We start from the raw sequence: 14514 nt of genomic DNA on the forward strand, positions 1-14514 counted from the left end.
CAGTTGGAAAGAGGCACTTCAGAAGTCCTAAGTCCTAAGCCACACACAGGCGAGGAGGTAGTTCAAGCCTTCACCCTCATCTATGTGGATCGTATTCAGGACACGCATTTACTTACCCAAGAGGGCAAGTCCTTGGTGGGAAAACATCTTGATATTAACCCAGGGCCAGACGGTTATTTTGAAATGTGTAATTTTGTTACGCCTTAATATAGACCACGTTAACAATTGACTTGATGTTTTTAATTGAAAATTGTGTTTTCCCCTGCTTCATTGAGGCATCATTGGCAAATCGTTTTGCAAACGTTTTTGTTTTAATTTTTTTAACGTTTATTTATTTTATGTTTTTATGTTTTTATTTTTTTTTATTTTTGAGAGAGAGAGAGACAGGGTGAGAGTGGAGGAGGGGCGGAGAGAGAGGGAGACAGAATCCGAAGCAGGCTCCAGGCTGTGAGCTGTCAGCACAAAGCTCAATGTGGGGCTCAAACTCACAAACTGCGAGATCATGACCTGAGCCAAAGTCAGATACTTAACCAACTGAGCCACCCAGGTGCCCCAAGATACACTTATTCTTAACATTTTATTCTTTTTGGGTTATCATGTACCCTTTTTATATATACATATTTTGTTCTGAATCATTTGAGAGCAAATGCATGCATTATGCTTTCTTACCTCTACACACTTCACTGTGCATTTCCCAATAATAAGGATATTATTTTACATAACCATGGTATAGTTATCAACTTCAATAAATTTAACATGGATGTAATACTTTTATCCACTCTACCACTTGTATTGCACTTTTAAAAAACTGAACCAAGGGGCGCCTGGGTGGCGCAGTTGGTTAAGCGTCCGACTTCAGCCAGGTCACGATCTCGTGGTCCGTGAGTTTGAGCCCCGCGTCAGGCTCTGGGCTGATGGCTCGGAGCCTGGAGCCTGTTTCCGATTCTGTGTCTCCCTCTCTCTCTGCCCCTCCCCCGTTCATGCTCTGTCTCTCTCTGTCCCAAAAATAAATAAACGTTGAAATAAATAAATAAATAAATAAATAACTGAACCAATACGTCCTTCATAGTATTTTTTCTCCCGCGTAGGATCCAGTTAAGGATCATATATTGTATATAGGCATCATGCCTTTAGCTCTTAACCTGGAACAGGGATTCAACTTTCTTTGTCTTTTAGGTCATTAACATTTTTAAAGAATGCAATCGTTATTTTTAAAAAATTTTTTACTCTTTATTTATTTTTGAGAGAGACAGAGCATGAGTGGGAGAGGGGCAGAGAGGGAGGAAGACAGAATCCGAAGCAGGCTTCAGGCTCTGAGCTGTCAGCACAGAGCCGGACACAGGGCTCAAACCCACAAATCACGACCTGAGCCAAAGCTGGATGCTTAACTGACTGAGCCACTCAGGCACCCCATTTAGCAAAAGTTTTTTTTTTAATTTTTTTATGTTTATTTACTTTTGAGAGAGAGAGAGAGAAAGAGAGCATGAGCAGGGGAGGGGCAAAGAGAGAGGGACACACAGAATCTGAAGCAGGCTCCGGGCTCTGAGCTGTCAGCACAGAACCCGACATGGGGCTTGAACTCACCAACCGCAAGATCATGAGCTGAGCCGAAGTTGGACGCTTAACCGACAGAGCCACCCAGGTGCCCCTTAACAGAAATTTTAGTTAAGTACTTGGCATTGTTATTCGGCAATTTCATGGCTATGAAAAATCATAACATGTAAATGAAATTAACATGTACAGGCATACCTTGGAGATATTGTGGGTTCTGTTCCAGACACAGCAATAAAGTCAGCCACATGAATTTTTTTGGTTTCCCAGTGCCTATACAAGTATGTTTATATTATATGTAGCCTATGAAGTGTGCAATAGCATGTCTTAAAAAACAACGTATATACCTTAATTTCAAAATACCTTATTGCCGGCCACCTGGGTGAGGCGTTGGTTGAGCGGACGTCCGACTCTTGACCTTGGTTCAGGTCATGATCTCACGGTTCATGGGTTCAAGCCCTGCATCAGGCTCTGCGCTGATAGGAATTCTCACTCCCTCTCCCCAACTCGAGCTCTCTCTCTCTCTCTCTCTCTCAAAACAAAATAAATAAGCTTTTAAAAGTATATGAAAATACTTAATTACTAAAAATGCTAACGATCATCTGAGCTTCCAGCAAAGCAATATCACTGCTCACAGATCACCATAACAAATATCACAATGAAAAGGTTTGAAATATTGCAAGAATTACCAAAATGTGACACCAAGACGACAAGATGAACAAATGCTGTTGGAAAAAAATGGCATCATTAGATTTGCCACGAACCTTCAATTTGTAAAATGCACAATATCCACAGGGGCGCCTGGGTGGCTCAGTCGGTTAAGCATCCGACTCTTGGTTTCAGCTCAGTCTCAGGTCATGATCTCATGGGTTGGTGAGTTCGAGCCCCACATCAGGCTCTGCACTGACAATGCAGAGCCTGCTTGGGATTTTCAATCTCTCTCTCTCTCTCTCTCTCTCTCTGCCTGCCCCTCCCCCCACTGGCATTCATGCTCTCTCTCTCTCTCCCTCAAAATAAACTTTAAAAAAATAATTTAATACTGATGATTATAAAATAGACACAGATAGATGTGGAATGACACCCTCATAAAGGACAACATCAAGGGCCAACTTGTAAACTTGAGGAAATTACTAGTGTTGGAATATTATCGCTTTGCCATCATCATAGTAAAAATGGATCATGCAAGAATCATCCATGAATGTTAAACGTTAGGGAACCAGCGGGAAATTATACTGAGGAGCAAGATGTTTATACTGTCTTGAAGTATCTCAAACACACACTTCTTATTAGTTGCAGGCAAAAAAGATATTATAACTTACAGATATGGGATAAAACTTTCACTGGGTAATCAAAGTTATTACCAAGGAATTTTTTTTTTCTTTTTACCGACTACTGTGAGGGACAGATGGACGTCGTGTTTCCTCTGTAGGCGAGGCAAAACTTTACCTCTACCCTCTTAGAGTCTTTGGCTGGACCTGAGAATTAAATTGAGACAGATTAAGGGGGGGTGGGGGGATGCGGATTTATTTAATGTAAATTTCACGTGCCCCCCCCCCCCCCAGCTCTCATAAGAAAACAAAGACCCAGAGAAATGCAAAATCTAAATGCTGTTTAAATTTAGGTTAAATTGTGGAACAAAGACAAGCAATTGTGGAAAAGTAACTAAAATGTAGGGGGAGGTTAAGGGAAGATAAGAATTATCAACAAGGTCTGTTTGCAAAGAATTCTCTCCGCCATGACTCCCAGTCTGTGGTGATAAAAATGTCTCGTTCCTCCTCCTGTAGGGAAGATATCTTTCACATGGGTTTTATCGTCTATTTCCAGGAAGAAAGGGAGGGGGGGTAAGTGTCAGAGTCTTATACCTGCTGTTTAGCAGCATATTTTGGGTGACATATTCTGCCGCCCTTCACTTCCAATTGTCAAACCCTGACAAAGAACCAGGATCACCCATCTTGTCTTTCTTTTTCTTAAATGCTTATTTGTTTTTCTTTAAATTTTTTTTTTAGATGTATTTATTTTTGATAAAGAGACAGAGCACAAGTGGGGAAGGGGCAGAGAGAGAAGGAAGACACAGAATCTGAAGCAGGCTCCAGGCGCTGAGCTGTCGGCAGAGAGCCCGACGCGGGGCTCGAACTCACAAACCATGAGGTCATGATCTGAGCCGAAGTCGGACGCTCAACGCTCAACCGACTGAGCCACTCAGGCGCCCCAGAATTTTCTTTTTTTTTTTTTAATGTTTATTTATTTTAAGAGAGAGGGAGTGCGCATGAATGGGGGAGGGGCAGAGAGAGAGAGAATCCCAGGCCAGTTCTGCACTGCCAGCTCAGAACCTGATGCGGGCTCAGCCCCACAAACTGTGAGACCATGACCTGAGCTGAAATCAAGAGTCAGACACTCAACCCACTGAGCTACCCAGGCGCCCTATAGTCTATACTGGGTTTTCACCTCTCCCATCAATGCTCTGAGATCCCTCCCTCTTTCCATGATAGCCTTCCAGCTTATTCCTACAGTCCCAGGTTCTCTGACCACATGGGAACTCCCAGGGCATTGAATTCACTTCTCTCTCTTTTTTTTTTTTTTTTTAACGTTTATTTATTTTTGAGACAGAGAGAGACAGAGCATGAACGAGGGAGGGTCAGAGAGAGAGGGAGACACAGAATCTGAAACAGGCTCCAGGCTCTGAGCAGTCAGCACAGAGCCCGACGCAGGGCTCGAACTCATGGACCGCGAGATCATGACCTGAGCCGAAGTCGGCCGCTTAACCGACTGAGCCACCCAGGCGCCCCTGAATTCACTTCTCAAGAACGAGTTCCCACCTCTCCTCTTTTTTATTGCCCAGTTTCATCCACAGTTATCTGGAAACAAACACTAAGTGGACCATGACCTCCTTTTGAGAGAGTTCTTTTTCCCCTGCGTCCTTTGACATCTCAGGCTCCTAACTGTCCTCAAGCTACCATAAACACTTCTTGCCAGTGTCTGCTGCAAGGCCCGTCTCAAAAGGACTAGTTGAACCATTCCAAGATTGTCCCCACCCTTGTGCTCTCCTCCGACTATACGGGATCTTGGAAATCTCGTGCATTTCTTCAACTCCTTCAGTTTCTTCCATTGGTATCTCTCTGGTGACAGGGTCTAAACACTCAGGTCTATATTTCATTCCTGCAGTGCTATATCTACACAAAGTTAAAATGAAATGTATCCCAGGCTGAAAACCTTAACTCCCTCCTCTACACAAATACAATCCAGCGCTGCTATCTCTACACAGAGCTCTATTGTGATCAGTTCATTTCCACACCGACACCCAAACAGTTCTCCCACCCCATGTTCATAACACCTCTTGGGTCTCAGATTCAACGTCACCTCCTCGAACAATGCAATCGTTGGTATTGAAATTTAAAGGATAATGTTCCAACCTCCAAAAAGCAATTGGAAAACCGATTTCACCCATTTCTTTTTCACGTGAGGGAGTGGACTTGGTAACATAATTTCTAACCACTACCGGTCACAATGTCCCCCCCCCCCCCCAAGAGAGAAAGCTGAAAAGCTGAAATTAATGAAGTCATCTGAGATTGTCACTGGGTCATGAGCAATCTTCAAACATGTCAATCGTGGCAAGTGAACACGAGGTCAGGTTAAGAAGTATACTTTTAAAGTAGTAATTGATGAGTCTGTTTCCATTAAAGCCAGGAGGGTCCATTTCTTATCAATTTTCTTTTGCTATAAGCTGAATTTAAAATCACGTGACTTTTAAATCCTCTGCCTTTGCAATTTTTCAATCCGTTTCCAAGCGCTGCGGCGTTCCGTGCTCTGAGAGCGCTGGGCTCCCCTCGGGTTCGGGGCTTACGTGGGACGGGAAGGCACGACACTTCGCCCACTCCCGCCACCGCCGTCCGCCCTGCTCCCCCCTCTGCATTTTGCAAACACTCCCAGGGACGTTTTTCCAAAACAGCGAATGCAGAAGCTTTTATTTTTCTGGAGTGTGCTCGTGTGTCCTGTCGTATGCTTCCTCACGTCATAGTTTATCAAGGCTTGCTTTATAACAGCAGCCGTTCACCGAGGCGTGTGAGACGAGGGACAGAGCCCCGCACTCAGCCGCGGGGGCTGGGTGGACACCCAGCACTTTCCTCCCGTCCAGGGGACAGAGCGCCCAAAGCCCTGGCAGAACGCGCAGGCGCGCTCCGCGGATCAGAAAGGGCGAGTTCGCGCGCCCTCTTGTGGCCGTCGGGGCTCAGCGCACGGAGTTTTACAGTGTTGGCGTGTGCCCCCTGCTGGCCGTCTGCTGAATCACTGGACCTGAACTTTCCGTTTCCTCTAGAGGACTCCATTTGTGGGTGTGCGTTATTCACCGTATTCTCTTACAATCCCTTTTCGTCGTGTAAAGTGGAAAGCAAGCATGCGCAACCGTTTCCCCCAAACATGGAGCCTTACCTGAATCGGGATGAGGGAGCGGTGGGTTCAGGTGGGGCTACTGGCTGTGCCCCTGCGTGCGGCCTATCCGCATATCCCACCCCCCACCCCCCAAGCTTTCGCCTGCCCCTTCACTCCAGGAGACCGTCAGGCAAATTTTTACCTGCCAGGGACTGCGCATCTTCTACCAAGACTCTGTGGGTGTGGTGGAAGTCCTGAGATCCTTGTGCTTTTACGTGGCTTTCCAGCATCCAGCTCTGATTGGTACAAGATTTGGAAGGTCCCACCCTAAGGTTTCGAGTGATCACCCTTGATTTCTCGAGCTTTGGCTTTAGTGACAAACGGAGACCACATCACTATTCCATATTTGAGCAGGCCAGCATCGTGCAGGCACGATGTGGCCCCTGGGGGCGACAGAACCGCAGGGTCAAGCTTTTGTCTCCTGATTGTGGAGATACCGCTGCTCAGGAGTCGCTCTGCAGGTTCGGGCAGAATCGAGCCGTCGGACTTACCATCAAGAGACTGTCAAATGGAGGTATCTTTGCTGAGACTCGCCGGGGTCACCTTCTCCAACAGCTTCTCCAGGATGGGGGTGTGCTCTCACCCTTCCTCGCGCGATGTGTTCTTTGTATTCTCTCGAGGTCTCACCCCAGTCTTTGGGCCTGCCCCCCCCCCCCCGAGGGTGAGCCGTGGGACATGTGGGCAGGGATCTGGCACAATAACGGAAACTTAGTTGTCGACGGTCTCTTACAGTACATCCACCAGAGGAGGAACTTTAGAAGACCCTGGGTGGGAGCTCTGGCTTCTGTCACGATTCCCAGACTGGTGATGAGCATATAGTAAAAAGCCCGCCCATGCTCTGGCTAAGGATGACCCTGACAGTCCGCCTCCATTCTTCTAACATCTGAGCCAGGGTATGGACTTGCCTTGGTGTGCTATTAGAAAATCCTGATGAGGGGCGCTTGGGTGGCTCAGTTGGTTAAGCATCTGACTTCAGCTTAGGTCAGATCTCACGGTTCGTGGGTTCGAACCCCACTCGGGCTCTGTGCTGACAGCTCAGAGCCTGGAACCTGCTTCAGATTCTGTGTCTTCTCTCTCTCTGCCCCTCCCCCCCTCATACTCTGTCTCTCTCTCAAAATAAATATTTTTTTAAAAAATTTTAAAGAAAAAAAGAAAATTCTGATGAGCCCTACTACTCACAGCTACAGAAAGACGGACGTTCCTAAAAGTCTTTTTAACAATTCTGTGGACTTTTCTGGAATATTTAGAAATGTTCATTTCTGGCCCATCCTCGATAGGAATCCTATGGTAAAGAGTGAGGAGAGGGTGTCTCCTTACCCGGCCTCAAATGGCATTAAGGGCACATGCTTTTGTAAGTTGTCTAAGCAACACAGTTTAGTGACAGTGAGTCTCCCTTGTCATAACTTTGGATTTCATTCCATCAGCTCCTTTTTTTTTATGTTTATTTTTGAGAGAGAGAGAGAGAGAGACAGAGCATGAGTTGGGGAGGGGCAGAAAGAGAGGGAGACACAGAATTGGAAGCAGGCTCCAGGCTCTGAGTTGTCAGCACAGAGCCTGACATGGGGCTCGAACTCATGAACTGTGAGCTCATGACCTGAGCCAAAGTCCCATGCTTAACCGACTGAGCCACCCAGGCGCCCCTCAGCTGCTTTTAACTATAGGCATTTTGTGGATCTAGGTTTGGGTTTGAATATGCAATATTCTAAGTATATTTTTAGACTCTGATTTACCTGCATCCATTATATACATATTTTTAAGGATACTAAACCAACAGACATCCTGGTAGAGTAGTGAACCTCATTCGCCAGGTTTAATTTCTGAATATATTGAATTAAATCCAAACTATGTACAGAATTTCCTAAAATCACAGGATGTTAAGGGCCAGTAACATCCGTGCCAGAGATTTACTGCTATTAGCTAATTCTAACAGCAAATAACAGTCTGACTCTTCATACGTCAGTGCTTGGAAGCATGTCCCTCCTGAGCTGGAGGGGGAGGGGATTGTTGTATCGTCCGAGTTACCCTGCTGAAGGTACATGGACTCCTTTTACGATGACTGCTTAACGTCTCATTGGTTGTCCTAGAGAAGCTTCCTCTTGCAGCTCAGTAATTCCTGTACTTTCCAGACGGGAAAGTTCCAGAAACTTTAAGAACAATTTCTGAAAGGCCTGCGAGCAAATAGTGCTGAATACTTTTGTTTAAGCCACAGCTTCACTGTCTTAGTCAAAACAGGATGATTGAGGGGCCCCCGGGGGGGGGGGGGGCTCAGTTGGTTAATCGCCAACTTCAGCTCAGGTCAGGATCTCAGGGTTGGTGAGTTTGAGCCCCGCCTCGGGGCTCTGTGCTGACCGCTCAGAGCCTAGAGTCTGCTTCAGATTCTATCTCCCTCTCTCTCTCTGCCCTTCCCCCCTCGTGCTCTGTCTCTCTCTCAATGATAAACATTAATATTTTTTCTTAAAAAAAGAGGGGCACCTGGGTGGCTCAGTCACTTGAGCGTCCAACTTCGGCTCAGGTCATGATCTCAAGGTTCACGAGTTCGAGCCCCGTGTTGGGCTGACAGCTCAGCGCCTGAAGACTGCTAAGGATTCTGCGTCTCCCTCCCTCTCTCTCTCTCTCTCTCTCTGGCCCCTTTCCCACTCATACTCTGTCACTTTCTCTGTCATTATTTCTCAAAAATAAATAAACCTTAAAACAATTTTTTTTTATTTTAAAAAAGAGTGACTGAAAAACAAATGAGAGGTAGCTTGGGGAAGGGGGGGAGGCCACGGGGACAGAAAGAGACTACAAAAGCGTCCCTAGGAAACATTTGAGGGTGACTGCGCTGATGGCTTCACAGGTATGTCCGTACGTCAATACCGAAATTGTGTATTTTAAGCACATGAAGTTCACTGCCTGGCAATTATGCCTCAGTGAAGCTGGTTTTTAAAAATTCTCACCAGATTTTCTGATCATTCATTGCAGGCACTCTCATGAACCTGTGGACATAAGATGTACTTATATGAAAGATAAGTCAAACAATGACTCGCAAACAAAAAACAAGAAGAAAAAACGAGAAAGAATTTTACAAGGTGCAGGCAGTTCGGACCCCTGGGTGCCCCAGACTGAGCCTGGGTAGTGGGAAGACTTGCTGAGCCCCCAGCAAATAGGTCCTTCTCTGCCGCTGTGGGCACTTCGAGGGATTTTCTGCAAAGGAAGCGTCGCTATTTGAGCTGACTTTAGAACTTAAGTCCCTATAAAACAGCCTTTTGTAGAAAAACAAATTTCAATGCCGTGACTGCTGGGATCACTGCACGGATGGGTGTGAGAGCTCAAAAGGTATCTTAATTCTTCTCCTTTTCCTGTCTCGGGCTGAATCTGTCAGCCCCTGAATCCTGGTTATGGAGGAACACACCTGCTCCTCCCTTTCCTCCGTCTATAAGTGGGATCACCGCCCTCAGCCTACAGCATGAAAGAAAATGCATTGATTCAGTCTCATGACTGCGCAGACCTCACATCTCAGGAGAGGAAGGGAAACAGTTTGCACCCATGGGTCCTCACCTCCCTGGTCTCTCACTTCCCCCCTGGGAGGCGGCCCTGGGCCCTAGTGCTCCTGGGAGTTGAGTTAAGGCTGCATCCATTTCTACCAGACCTCCATCTAATCTCATCATATGAAGTCTCTGCTGAAGTACGGGGCACATAATCCCTAAAGACAAACACTAGGGGAAACATTCTCCCGTCCTACCGAGACGGTTAGGGACCAGAGGAACCATCCCCAAGCGGTAAACATCACACATCGGGGGCGTTTGATGTTGGGTAATACTGCTAAACAGCCCACCTCTTAGAGAGAAGCAGGTTGCGGGCCCATACACAAGCCGGATTTAAAACGGAGGCTCGGCTCCAAAAATCACCAATGAGCTGCCTGAGTGGCCTGCCAATATCAACCAATCGGGGTGAGGCCCTTCTGACCAATCAGGACGAGGCCCTTCCAGCCAATCAAGACAAGGCATTTTCTTCTCTCCACCCCCCCCTTATTAGCATATGGGACGTGTAGTGGGAATTTTCTCTACTGAAGCAGAGCGTGCCCAGGCCAGTGCCTTAGATTCGGGAGCGGCCTGGTTTCAGTCGTTGGGCGCAAGAACCTGACTCTGGTAACACTACCCTAAAACTTTATGTTTACAGCCTTTGGGTGAGGGTGAGAAGGTTTGGGGTATAATTGATGTTGTTCTTATGAATTAACAGGGCTCACTAAAATTTTTACCATATAGGCTTTCTCTCCATTATTTTATTTTTTTTGGTCTCTGTTATTTAGATAATCTTTAATGTTTCTCAAAAGCGTTGACTAGTTTTCTCCATAAAGTGTTTGCCCAAACGGTGTCTTATTCATGCCTTCCTAGGTTCCTATTTTTGTTTTCATTCTGCAACTTTTTCTTTGGATATAAGGTTGAAATTCTTTCCTGGGGGGAGGGGGAGGGGCGGCGGGGGGAGGCACCTGGGTGGCTCAGTAGATTAAGCATCTGTCTTTGGCTCAGGTCATGATCCCTCCGTTCAGTGGGTGGGTTCGAGCTCGCTCTATGTCGGCGGAGCACGCTTCGGAACCCGCTTCGGGTTCTGGGTCTGAACACTGACTAGGATCTGGAGGTGGGGCAAGAGATTGTGACATTGGATTAACCTCAACCTCTTGATCATTCATCTTTTATTGCATTTGATTGTATATAATGAAGCACTAGCCCCTGTCGTCTGCCCATATGGCTCATGCCTGTAGAGACGCCATACCCTATTGTCCCCACAACTCTCTGAAGATAAAGCACTCTCCCCTTCCACTTTTTAAAAAAATGTTTTATTTATTTTTGAGAGAGAAAGCGCATGCGCTGTAGGAGGGGAAGGGGAGGGAGGATCCGAAGGGGGCTCTGCAGTGAAAGTAGTGAGCCCCACGTTGCAGGGCTCAAACTCATGAACCATGAGATCATGGCCTGAGCCCAAGTCTGACACAACCGACTGAGCCACCCAGGTGCCTCATGCCAGAGTATTTAAATCCTGTATCACAGGAGTGTGCTCCTTTTCGTTTTCTTTTTAAACTGATAAGAACAGATACTACACTTGATCTTAGCCAAAAGGCCGAGAAGCGATCGTTTTCTTTTTAATAAGAAAGCGGCATTGGGGGCCCCTGGGTGTCTCAGTCGGTTAAGCGTCCGACTTCAGCTCAGGTCACCATCTCACAGTCCGTGAGTTCGAGCCCCACGTCGGGCTCTGGGCTGATGGCTCAGAGCCTGGAGCCTGCTTCCCATTCTGTGTCTCCCTCTGTCTCTGTCCCTCCCCCATTCATGCTCTGTCTCTCTCTGTCTCAAAAATAAATAAATGTTAAAAAAAAATTAAAAAAAAAAAGAAAGCGGCATTCTATTTATTTTTTTTAATTGAGATATAATTGACATACAGCATTATGTTAGTTTCAGGTGTAGGACATAATGATTCTATATTCGTGAATTTTGTGAAATGGTCACCACAATAAATCTAGTCAACATCCATCATGACATAAGTACAACCTTTTTCTTGTGATGAGAACTTTTAAGATCTAGTCTCTTAGCAACTTACAAGTCTACAACACAGTATTGTTAAGTACAGGTTCCATGCAATACATGACATCCCCAGGACTGACTTATGTTATAACTGGAAGTCTGTGCCTTTGTCTAACCTTCACCCATTTTGCCCATCCCCACCCCCACCCCCAATCCACCCCTTACCAATCTGTTCTCTGTATCTCGGAGTTCAGATTTTTGTTTTTGTTTTTTTGAGATTCCAAATATAAGTGAAATCCTATAGTACTTGTCTTTCACTGTCTGTTTCACTTAGCATAATGCCCTTAAGGTCCATTCATCTTGTCTCAAATGGCAAGATTTCCCTCTTTTGTGTTTTTTTTAAAATTCTTTTTAATGGTTTAATAGTATTCCATTGTTTTGTATTTATAGAATACATATATATGTACACACACACACACACACACACACACACACACCACAACTTCTCCATCCATTCATCTGCTGATGGACTCTTGGGTTGCTTCCATGTCTTGGCCTTTGTAATTAATGCTGCAGTGAACATGGGTGTGTAAATATCTTCTTGAGTTAGTGCTTTTGTTTCCTTTGGGTAAATACCCAGAAGTGGAATTGCTGGTAGTTCTGTTTCTCATTTTTTGAGGAACCTCCGTTCTGTTTCCATAGTGACCACACGAGTTCATATCACCACCAACAGTGCACAGGGTTCTCTTTTCTCCACATCTTTGCCAACATTTATTTCTTGTGTTTTTGATAATAGTCATTCTAACGGGTGTGAGGTGATAGCTCATTGTGGATTTTATTTGCACTTCCCTGATAATTAGTGATGTTGAGCATCTTTCCATGTACCTGTTGGCCATCTGTATGTCTTCTTTGGGGAGGTGTCTATTCAGATCCTCTGCCCATTTTTTTTTAATTGGAGTGTGTGTTTCTTTGCTATTGAGTTGTATTGGTTCCTTGTATATTTTGGATATCAACCGCTTATCTATGGTTTGCAAGTGTTTTCTCCCGTTCACTCACTTTTCAATTTGCTGATGGTTTCCTTTGCTGTGCAGAAGCTTCCTAGTTTGATGTAGTCCCACTTGTTAATTTTTGCATTTGTTGCCTTTATTTTGGTATCAAATCCAAAAAAAAAAAAGAAACAATCATTGCCAAGACCGATGTCAGAGAGCTTACTGTCTCTGTTTTCTCCTGGGAACTTTATGGTTATGGGTTTTAAGTTCAAGTCTTTAATCCATTTAGAGTTGGTTTTTGTGTATGGTATAAAATAGTGGCCTACTTTTATTCTTTTGCATGTGGCTGTCCAGTTTTCCCAACACCATTAAAGAGATGGTTCTTTCCCCATTGTACATTCTTGGCTGCTTTGTCGAAAATTAATTGAAGGGCGCCTGGGTGGCTCAGTCGATTAAGGTCTGACTTCGGCTCAGGTCGTGATCTCATGGTTTGTGGGTTCGAGCCCCGCGTTGGGCTCTGTGCTGTCAGCGGGAGCCTGCTTCAGGCTCTGTGTCTCCCTCTCCTCCTGCCCCTCCCCTACATGTGCTCTGTCTCCCTCCCTCTCAAAAATAAACAAACGTTAAAAAAAATTTAAGAAAATTAATTGACCATATCTCTATGTGTTCTTTTTCTCTTTTTTTAAAGATATTTATTTCTTTTTGAGAGAGAGAGGGCACGAGAGGAGCAGAGAGAGAGGGAAACAGAGGATCTGAAGCAGGCTCTACACTGACAGCAGAGAGCCGAGTGCGGGGCTCGAACTCACAAACCATGAGATCGTGACCTGAGTCGAAGTCAGACGCTCACCCAACTGAGCCACCCAGATGCCCCTATGCTCCTTTTCAATAAGTTCTCCAGCACTCGCTATATGTTCTGCCCTCCTTGATCCAGCCCCCTCAGGATCCAGACCCACCAGCTTCAGAGGATATTCCTTTTCCTACCTTATCAGGACCAGAATTTCTCCTGTTGGGTTTTGTGGTCACCTGACCCTATTAATGGATCTAGTGGTCAGGAGGGGAGGAAAGGACAGATCCTCAGAGGGGCACAGGCTTTATTGCAAAGGAGAAGCCTCTATGTGCATCATCTTCAAGCCAGCCTGGAGGGAGTGGGCCACTTTTGCGGGCCCAGAGAATTCAGAGGGATGGGTGTTTGCAGGTGTTTGCCTGTATCAATCCAAATGTCCCATCCTGAGTCTCGGGGCTCTACAGGGGTACTGTTAAGTAGTGTTCTCTAGAAAAATAACCTGTAACGGAGTGATGTAAGGAGGACTGGGCCCAGGAAAAAGTTGAAATGCTGTATGATTGCAACCGGGGCCTCATCTGATCCTACGGGGAGCTCAAGCCAGGGTGGCCCTTTAGAGAAATTGCACGTCGAAACAAGGGGACCAGGTCTTCGAACCCCTGCAGTGACGCCACTGGGTGTGGACTGCTCTGGAGGGGAGAAACCTGGGACGGGCAGCTCTGTTCAGCCAGGACAATTCCCAGAGAGGTGTTTTGTCATGAGCTGTTGGCAGCCAAACACACTAGCAACCAAGGGAACAGGTGCCCCAGCCCTGAAAGGGGATCCTGGCAGCCCAGCACGGTGGCTCTAGAGGGTGTGTTAAAGTTTCCAGCTTCAGTTGTTAATTTATGTTTTGCGCCCCACAGTTATCAGTTACTGCTAGTATCTCTTGAGGCCTTATCGTTAGGGACATACCTCAATGGTGGCTATATCGTCTTTGTCAATTTTTCTTTCTATAAGTGGATAACATGCTTATGTATTCCCTTGTGATTGTTTAAAATTCCATCTTGTCAGTTATTGGGATTATTACCTGTATCAGTCAGGGTTCAGCCACAGAACAAGAACATATATGCTAAGAGATTTTGTTTTTACAAGAGATTGGCTTAATTGTGGGGGCCAACTAGGCAAGATCAAAATCCATAGGGCAGGGGCGCCAGGATGGCTCAGTCGGTTGAGCATCTGACTTATTACCGGCTCAGGTCATGATCTTGAGGTTGTGAGACAGATTCCCATGTCGGGC

At 45.8% G+C, this 14514-nt stretch overlaps 2 pseudogenes; one reads left to right on the forward strand and one right to left on the reverse strand.

The window, feature by feature from the left end:
- The first annotated feature begins 5986 nt into the window (after positions 1 to 5986).
- LOC106981416 (mesoderm-specific transcript homolog protein-like) lies at positions 5987 to 7079 on the forward strand (annotated as a pseudogene).
- A 3792-nt stretch (positions 7080 to 10871) lies between these two features.
- On the reverse strand, positions 10872 to 11082 carry LOC113596005 (uncharacterized; annotated as a pseudogene).
- Between the last annotated feature and the right edge of the window lie 3432 nt (positions 11083 to 14514).

The sequence above is a fragment of the Acinonyx jubatus genome, chromosome E1, assembly GCF_027475565.1.
Source record: "Acinonyx jubatus isolate Ajub_Pintada_27869175 chromosome E1, VMU_Ajub_asm_v1.0, whole genome shotgun sequence".
Classification (NCBI taxonomy): Eukaryota; Metazoa; Chordata; class Mammalia; order Carnivora; family Felidae; genus Acinonyx; species Acinonyx jubatus.